This window comes from Canis aureus, chromosome X (genome assembly GCF_053574225.1).
Source record: "Canis aureus isolate CA01 chromosome X, VMU_Caureus_v.1.0, whole genome shotgun sequence".
In the NCBI taxonomy this organism is placed as follows: Eukaryota; Metazoa; Chordata; class Mammalia; order Carnivora; family Canidae; genus Canis; species Canis aureus.
The window spans coordinates 51,669,337-51,677,694 of NC_135649.1; the positions used below are offsets into that span (position 1 = coordinate 51,669,337).

Below are 8,358 nucleotides of genomic sequence, written 5' to 3' on the forward strand. Positions count from 1 at the left end.
TTGAGATTCTCTCTTTCCTTCTCCCTCTGCCCCCCTCTGCTTGCATGTGCTCTCTCTCTCTCTCTCAAAAAAAAAAAAAAGAAAGAAATGGATTACTAGCTTTTATAATCCCCAAAAGTAGACACATACAATAGAAATAGATAGATAACTGCAATTATTTCTTGAAGAAATAAGGCTTAGGTTCTATATATATATATATATATATATATTCAATTTGCCAATATATAGAATAACACCCAGTGCTCATCCCATTAAGTCAGGCTTAGGTTCTTGAGCCAATTTACTTCCATCAGAAAGTAGCAATATTGCAGTCTGAGAATATGGCAGAGTTGGAGGACCCTAAGCTCCCCTCATCCCATGGATACTACCAGATAACACTCAGATCAGTGTAAATAATCCATAAAGTGATTTGAAGACTGGTATAACAATTTCCACAAATAAAGATAGAGAGGAGGCCACATTGAAGAAGGTACAAAGGAAGGAGACATGGCTTGGGAGCTAAACAGACAAGACAATGGGGATGGAGACGGAAGTGCAGAAAAGGGTGAAAAATAGACTTTCACACCAGGGAGCTCACACAGGTTAGATGAATCTCAAGAATATTTGCTTTGAAAGGGAGAGGGGCTGAATTTCATGAGTTCTTACAACCAGCCAGAATTAAAGCCGAATTTTAAAAATTGGCTTGGCTCTGGGGGAGAACCTAGGGCATTAGGAAGTGGTGTCCCCACCCTTAAAGAGACAGGTGTCATTTTCCTCCCCTATCCCTCACCATACAAGGCCACCTGCAGGAACCAGCATTGTTGACACTTTGCTACTTAAGTTGCTTACACCAAGCCCCACATGTCGGAGGTTCCACCCTTTCTAGTCACACTTGCCTCAATCACTGTGTTGCAGGCCCCTTCCTATAGAAGACTTACACAAACCCCACCAACACCTCATCTCCTGGCTTACACATTTTGCAATACCTCAGTTCTGGTGGCTATGGCAGTAGTGGATTCATTTCCAAGCAAACCAGTACACAATTTCTTAAAAGTGCCCCCAGCCAGCTGGGGACAAAACATTGTCCACAACAGGCAAAGAGAGCCTCTGAAGACAACTGGATTGAAGGAAAAAGAGGTCAGGACTCAATAGCAGGGCATAGTCAACATACATAGGAGATACTCCCTGAAATGCCAGGACCTAGAGAACAGGGGACGCTGCATTGCAGGGCACTATAAGACCCAAGACCATTACCTTCAAGAGCAAGAAGCATATCTGACTTTCCTAACACAGAGAAACAGACACAGAGAGACTGCAAATCAATACATCCCTTCAATAAGAGAAAGGATATAAATCATATGATATTTTCAATAGACAAAGAAAAAGCATTTGATGAAGTACAACATCCATTCATGATAAAAGCCCTCAACAAAGTAGGTCTAGAGGGAACATGCCTGAACATGATGCAGGCCATCTGAAAAATCCACAGTGAACATCATACTTAAGGGGGAAAAGCTAAGAGCTTTTACCATAAGGTCAGGAACAAGATGAAGATGTCCAACCTCACCACTTTTACACTTCAACATAGTACTAGAAGTTCTAGCCACAGCTATTCAACAATAAAAAAGAAATAAAAGGCATCCAAATTGGTAAGGAAGAAGCGAAATTTTCACTATTTGCAAATGACTTGGTACTATATATGGAAAACCTTAAAGACACCACCAAAAAACTACTAGAATTGATAACTGCATTCAGTAAAGTTGCAGGATACAAAATCAACATATAGAAATGTGTTGCATTGCTATACACTAGTAATGAAGAAACAGAAATTGAAATTACAAAAATAATCCCATTTATACTTGCATCAAAGATAACAAAATATCCAGGAATATACTTAACCAATGAGGTGAAAAATCCCTGAAAACTATAAAACATTGATGAAAGAAATTCAAGACAACACAAAAAAGTGGAAAGACGTTTAATGCTCATGAATTGGGAGATGAAATATTGTTAAATGTCTATATAACCCAAGCACTTAATGAAATCCTTTAAGATTAATGAAATCTTAATGCCAACAATAGTTTTCACAGAACTAGAGCAAACAATTCTGAAATTTGTATGGAACTACAAAAGACTTCAAATAGTCAAAGCAGTCTTGAAAAAGAAAAACAAAACTGGAGGAATTCCACTTCCAAGTTATAAGGCTGAAGTAATCAGCACAGTATGGTAGTGTCACAAAAATAGACACATAGATCAATGGAACAAAATAGAAAACCGAGGAATAAAGCCACAATTATATAATCAATCAATGTTCAACAAAGTAGGAAAGAACATGCAATGGGAAAAAGTCTCTTCAACAAATAGTTTTGGGAAAACTGGACAACATGCTAAAGAATGAAACTGGACCACTTTCTGATGCCATATACAGAAATAAACTTAATGTGGATGAAAGACCTAAATATAAGTCCTGAAACCACACACACACACTAAAAAAAAAAAAAAAAAAAAAAAAAAAAAAAAAAAACAGAAGAGAGCACAGAAAGAAAATTTATCTGACATTGGCCAAAGGAACATTTTTCTAGATATGGCTTCTGAGTCAAGGCAAATAAAAGCAAAAACTACTGGGACTACATTCTGCATAGCAAAAGAAACCATCGACACAAGTAAAAGCCTACAGAATGGGAGAAGATATTTGCAAATGACACATCTGATAAAGGGTAATATCTAAATATATAAAGAAAACGTACACCTCAGCACTCAACAAAGAATCCAATTTAAAAATGGGTACACTCTTGCGCTGGCAGCGATAGCGGCGGTGGCGTCTTCTACCCGGTGCCGCAGCTGCTACTGCCTCTGCGCCACCCCTGTGCCCGCCCCGCTGGCCGCCCCGGAGCCAGCACTAGCCTGAGGCGCCGCCGCCGCTGTCTGAAGTGCTCAGGACGCAGCCTTGCAGTGCCTGCGCAACCGAGCTAGAGCTAGAGGCGGTGTTCGGAACCCCTCGCGGGCAAGCTACCCTGTGCCTCCGCGCGTGCCCGCCGGGCCCAGGCTGGGCAAAGTGCGCCGGTGGCTGCGAGAGGCTCTGCTCCTGGCGTGGCAGGGGCGTGGCCTGAGCCAGGCCCTGCGTGAGGCCGAGGCGGATGGTGCGGCCTGGGTACTGCTACATGCCCAGCCAGCACCGCTGCGCACTGAATTGGTCGAGAGACTGCAGCTGCTGACCCAGGCCGCCTATGTGGATGAGGCGCGGGGGAGGCTGGAGACGGTCCAGCGCCGCCGACTGCAGCTTAGCGAGAGGGTGCTAGAACACGAGGCCGAGGCCGAGGCCAAGTGGAAAGCTGAGTGCGAGCAGGAGATTGACCTCTGGAGGGTCAAGTGCGTTGCAGGAGGTGGAGAAGAAGCAGGAGCAGGAACTTAAAGCTGCTGCTGATGGTGTCTTACCTGAAGTGAGGAAAAAGCAAGGAAATACCAAAAGGATGGTGGACATTCTTCAGACCTTGGAGAAATTGAGGAAACTCAGGAAAGAGGCAGCAGCAAGGAAAGGCGTCTGTCCTTCAGCTTCAGGGACTAAGAAAACTCATTTAAAAACTCTCTGAATTATATGAAGCTGAAGAGAGAGCCCTCAGAGTAATGTTGGAAGGAGAACTAGAGGAAAAGAGGAAAAAAGAATTAGAAACAGGAAAGAAAAGGAGAAAAAATTACTTCAAAAGCGTGAAATTGAGTGCAAGTTATTTGGGGATCCAGATGAGTTCCCACTTGCTCACCTCTTGTAACTCTTCCAACAGTATTACCTCCAAGCTGAGCACTCCTTGTCAGCACTCATCCAGATAAGGCATGATTGGGATCAGTACCTGGTGCCACCTCATCATCCCAAAAGCAACTCTGTTCCCCAAGGATGGGACCTTCCCCACTCCCCAGCAATGACGTCTGGGCAACGGCCATTACTCTGCATTAGTAAAGATGCTCCAAGAGTGCGGTCCGGCCAGGCCTCTTTCCAGCTCTAAATACTAGTGATGCCACCATCTTTTTGTGCTGTACACTAAACCACAACCTATAAACTCCATGTGGCATTGCCCTACCCAGAAGTTATTTCCTTGCGTGGTCTGTCCTGTCCAGAGATGCCTCTTGAATCAGGAGAGTAATATGATTCTTCAGGAAAGGACCTAGGTGAACTGGGGTTATTACCACAGGCAATGGCCTTGGTTCACCAAATTTGCCTCTGTTTTGAAGGGGCTTAGTCCAGAGTGACTTGTTAATTTACTCTTAACAGCCTTGTGTAGTGATGGGTAAGTACATTCCATACACTCAACACAAGTGTGCACTGGGTAAACTTAGCAGCCCTTCCCCCAGTACTGAGTGTGAGGACAGACTTGATGCAAAACGACCTTAGCCTTACTACTCAGAGAACCCTCTAACTTCTAGGAGGAAAGGCCAGAGATACCTTATCTTTGGTTTTGTGAATCCCACTTTTGATGCAGCTAGAGAGGCTACGGGCTGGGCTGCCAGAAAAGCTCGTGGCCTAGTCTGGTAGTCCTGCAGAGAACTTGAGAAAGCTGTACCCATATTGGATCATGTTTCAATGGATAATGGCTACATTTTCCCATGTTAGAAGGATCATAACAAAAACACCTGTCTTTTACATTCCCGGAGGCACAGTTGTTCAGAATCCCCAATGATAGAATTCTATTTCTCTATGGGAGTGGGACCTTAATCTCACTCAGTCACATTGTAGGGGCTAGTATAGCTGTGGAATTTTCTTAGGAACTTAAGCGTCCAAAAACACCCATGTAGTTAAGGCTGTGTGGAAAGCAGATAAACATACAATTTAATTCATTTTTTTATATTAGTAAATGCTGTTGTGTCTGGAAATGATCGATCATATAACATGTCAGGGGTTTGTTTTGTTTTGCTCTTTGCCACCTATTGTGTTATTTATATTTCCAGAAAGCTAAATAAATATCATTTTTATTAAAAAAAAATAATGGTTACAAGACATGAATAGACATTTTTTTCAAAACAAGACATCCAAATGGCCAACAGACACAAGAAAATATGCTATCATTCATCATCAAGGAAATACAAATCAAAACTACAAGGAGATACTACTTCACCCCTGTCAGAAAGGCTAAAATCAACAACACAAGAAACAACAGGTGTTGGTAAAGATGTGGAGAAAAATGGAACCTTGGGCACTATAGATGGTAATGTAAACTGCTGCAGGCACTGTGGAAAACTGTATGGAGTTTCCTCAAAAAAAAAGAAAAAGAAAAGAAAAGAAACAGATTAAAATACAAGTGTTGGAGATGGGGGCAAGATGGCGGAAGAGTAGGGTCCCCAAGTCACCTGTCCCCACCAAATTACCTAGATGACCTTTAAATCATCCTGAAAATCTACGAATTCGGACTGAGATTTAAAGAGAGAACAGCTGGAATGCTACAGTGAGAAGAGTTCGCGCTTCTATCAAGGTAGGAAGACCAGGGGAAAAAAGAAATAAAGAAACAAAAGGCATCCAAGGGGGAGGGGCCCCAGGAGGAGCCAGGTTAAGGCCGGGGGGAGCGCCCCCAGGACAGGAAAGCCCCGAATGGAGAAGCAGCAGCTTCATCAATCTTCCCCAATGGAAAGACACTAGCAGGGAGTTAGAGCAGGACCCCAGGAAGGGCGGGGATGCCTTCAGGCTCGCAGGGGCACTAACAGACACCTGCGCCCCAGGGAGAGCGCGCCGAGCTCCCTAAAGGGCTACAGCACGCCCACTGCTGGACTCGGGAGCAGCTTGGAGACGGATCCAGCAGAGGCTCCGCATGGGAGGGGCTGAGAGTCCCCAGGAGCAGCTCCAAGGGGCTCAGGCAGTGGCTCTGCTGAGAGGGGGCTGCGTGGCTGAGAGTGAATCCAACAGCGCAGGCCCAGGAGCACAGGGCACCAGGGACACAGCCCAGGATCTGGTGCTCCCTCCGGGACAGGCAGAGGCCAGGAGGGCACAGGACAGCAAGGAAACTCCTGCCCCGAGCTGAGCAGATCAGCGGCCCAGCTCCCGGAGCATCCAGGCCCCCTGCAGACTGAGAGCTCTGTAGTTACTGCGGGAGCTGAATCCACGGCTCCAGAGCTGGCCGCCGACACTGGGGTTGTTCTTCCTGAGGCCTCACCAGGTAAACAACCCCCACTGAGCCTCACAGTGGCCTCACCTGATAAGCAGCTTAAACATTACTCACCAAGCCCTGCCCCAGGCAGGGGGCTGAGCAGCTCCCCCAAGTGCTAACACCTGAAAATCAGCGCAACAGGCCCCTCCCACAGAAGACCAGCTAGACCGACAGGGGAAAAACAAATTATTGACCAAGCAGCACTGGAAAGTTCCAGGGGAAGTCGAGGGATTTACAGTATACAGAATCAGAGGATACTCCCCATTGATATTTTTTTATTATTATTTCTGCTTGCTTACCCCTTTTTTGCTTTTTTTCCTCTTTTCTCTCTTTTTTCTCTTCCTTTTTTCTTTTTTTTTTCTTATTTCTTTTTCTTTCCTTCTTTCTCTTCTCTCTTTTTCTCCTTTTCCCAATACAACTTCTTTTTGGCGACTCTGCACTGGGCAAAATGACTAGAAGCAAAACCTCACCTCAAAAGAAAGAATCAGAAACAGTCCTCTCTCCCACAGAGTTACAAATTTGGATTACAATTCAATGTCAGGAAGCCAATTCAGAAGCACTATTATACAGCTACTGGTGGCTCTAGAAAAAGCATAAAGGGCTTAAGAGACTTCAAGACTGTAGAATTTACATCTAATCAGGCAGAAATGAAAAATCAATTGACTGAGATGCAATTCAAACTAGAAGTCCTAACGACGAGGGTTAAGGAGGTGGAAGGACAGGTGAGTGACATAGGAGAAAAGAGATCGCAAAGAGGGAAACTGATAAAAAAAGAGACAAACAATTAAAAGATCATGAGGATAGATTAAGGGAAATAAATGACAGCCTGAGGAAAAAAAAACCTATGTTTAATTGGGGTTCCCCAGGGTGCCGAAAGGGAGGTCCAGAATATGTATTTGAACAAATCATAGCTAAAACTTTCTCTTTTTTTTTTTTCTGTAGCAATAAGCATCATCAACTTTTATTACTCCTTCTCCAGGCCAGATTAATTTAAACCTTTTTTTAAATAAATTAATCTTTTATTGGTGTTTAATTTACCAACATACAGAATAACACCCAGTGCTCATCCCGTCAAGTGCCCCCCTCAGTGCCTGTCACCCATTCACCCCCACCTCCACCCTCCTCCCCTTCCACCACCCCTAGTTCGTTTCCCAGAGTTAGGAGGCCTTATGTTCTGTCTCCCTTTCTGATATTTCCCACACATTTCTTCTCCCTTCCCTTATATTCCCTTTCACTATTATTTATATTCGTCAAATAAATGAGAAAATACACTGTTTGTCCTTCGCTGATTGACTTACTTCACACAGGATAATACCCTCCAGTTCCATCCACGTTGAAGCAAATGGTGGGTATTTGTCATTTCTAATGGCTGAGTAATATTCCATTGTATACATAAACCACATCTTTATCCATTCATCTTTCAATGGACACCGAGGCTCCCTCCACAGTTTGGCTATTGTGGACATTGCTCCTAGAAACATCGGGGTACAGTTGTCCCCGCGTTTCATTGCATCTGAATCTTTGTGGTAAATCCCCAACAGTGCAATTGCTGGGAAGTAGGGCAGGTCTATTTTTAACTCTTTGAGGAACCTCCACACAATTTTCCAGAGTGGCCTCACCAGTTCACATTCCCACCAACAGTATAAGAGGGTTCCCTTTTCTCCGCAACCTCTCCAACATTTGTGGTTTCCTGCCTTGTTAATTTTCCCCATTCTCACTGGTGTGAGGTGGTATCTCATTGTGGTTTTGATTTGTATTTCCCTGATGGCAAGTGATGCAGAGCACTTTCTCATGTGCATGTTGGCCATGTCTATGTCTTCCTCTGGGAGATTTCTGTTCATGTCTTTTGCCCATTTCAAGATTGGATTGTTTGTCTCTTTGCTGTTAAGTTTAAGAAGTTCTTTATAGATCTTGGAAACTAGCCCTTTATCTGATACATCATTTGCAAATATCTTCTCCCATTCTGTAGGTTTCAGTTTTGTGGACTGTTTCTTCTGCTTTGCAAAAGCTTCTTATCTTGATGAAGTCCCAATAGATCATTTTTCCTTTTGTTTCTTTTGCCTTCGTGGATGTATCTTGCAAGAAGTTACAGTGGCTGAGTTCAAAAAGGGTGTTGCCTGTGTTCTCCTCTAGGATTTTGATGGAATCTTGTCTCACATTTAGATCTTTCATCCATTTTGAGTTTAACTTTGTGTATGGTGAAAGAGAGTGGTCTAGTTTCATTCTTCTGCATGTGGATGTCCAATTTTCC

At 43.8% G+C, this 8,358-nt stretch overlaps 1 pseudogene; it reads left to right on the plus strand.

Moving 5' to 3' along the window:
* The first annotated feature begins 840 nt into the window (after positions 1 to 840).
* LOC144308867 (programmed cell death protein 7 pseudogene) lies at positions 841 to 3,928 on the plus strand (annotated as a pseudogene).
* Positions 3,929 to 8,358: the final 4,430 nt, after the last annotated feature.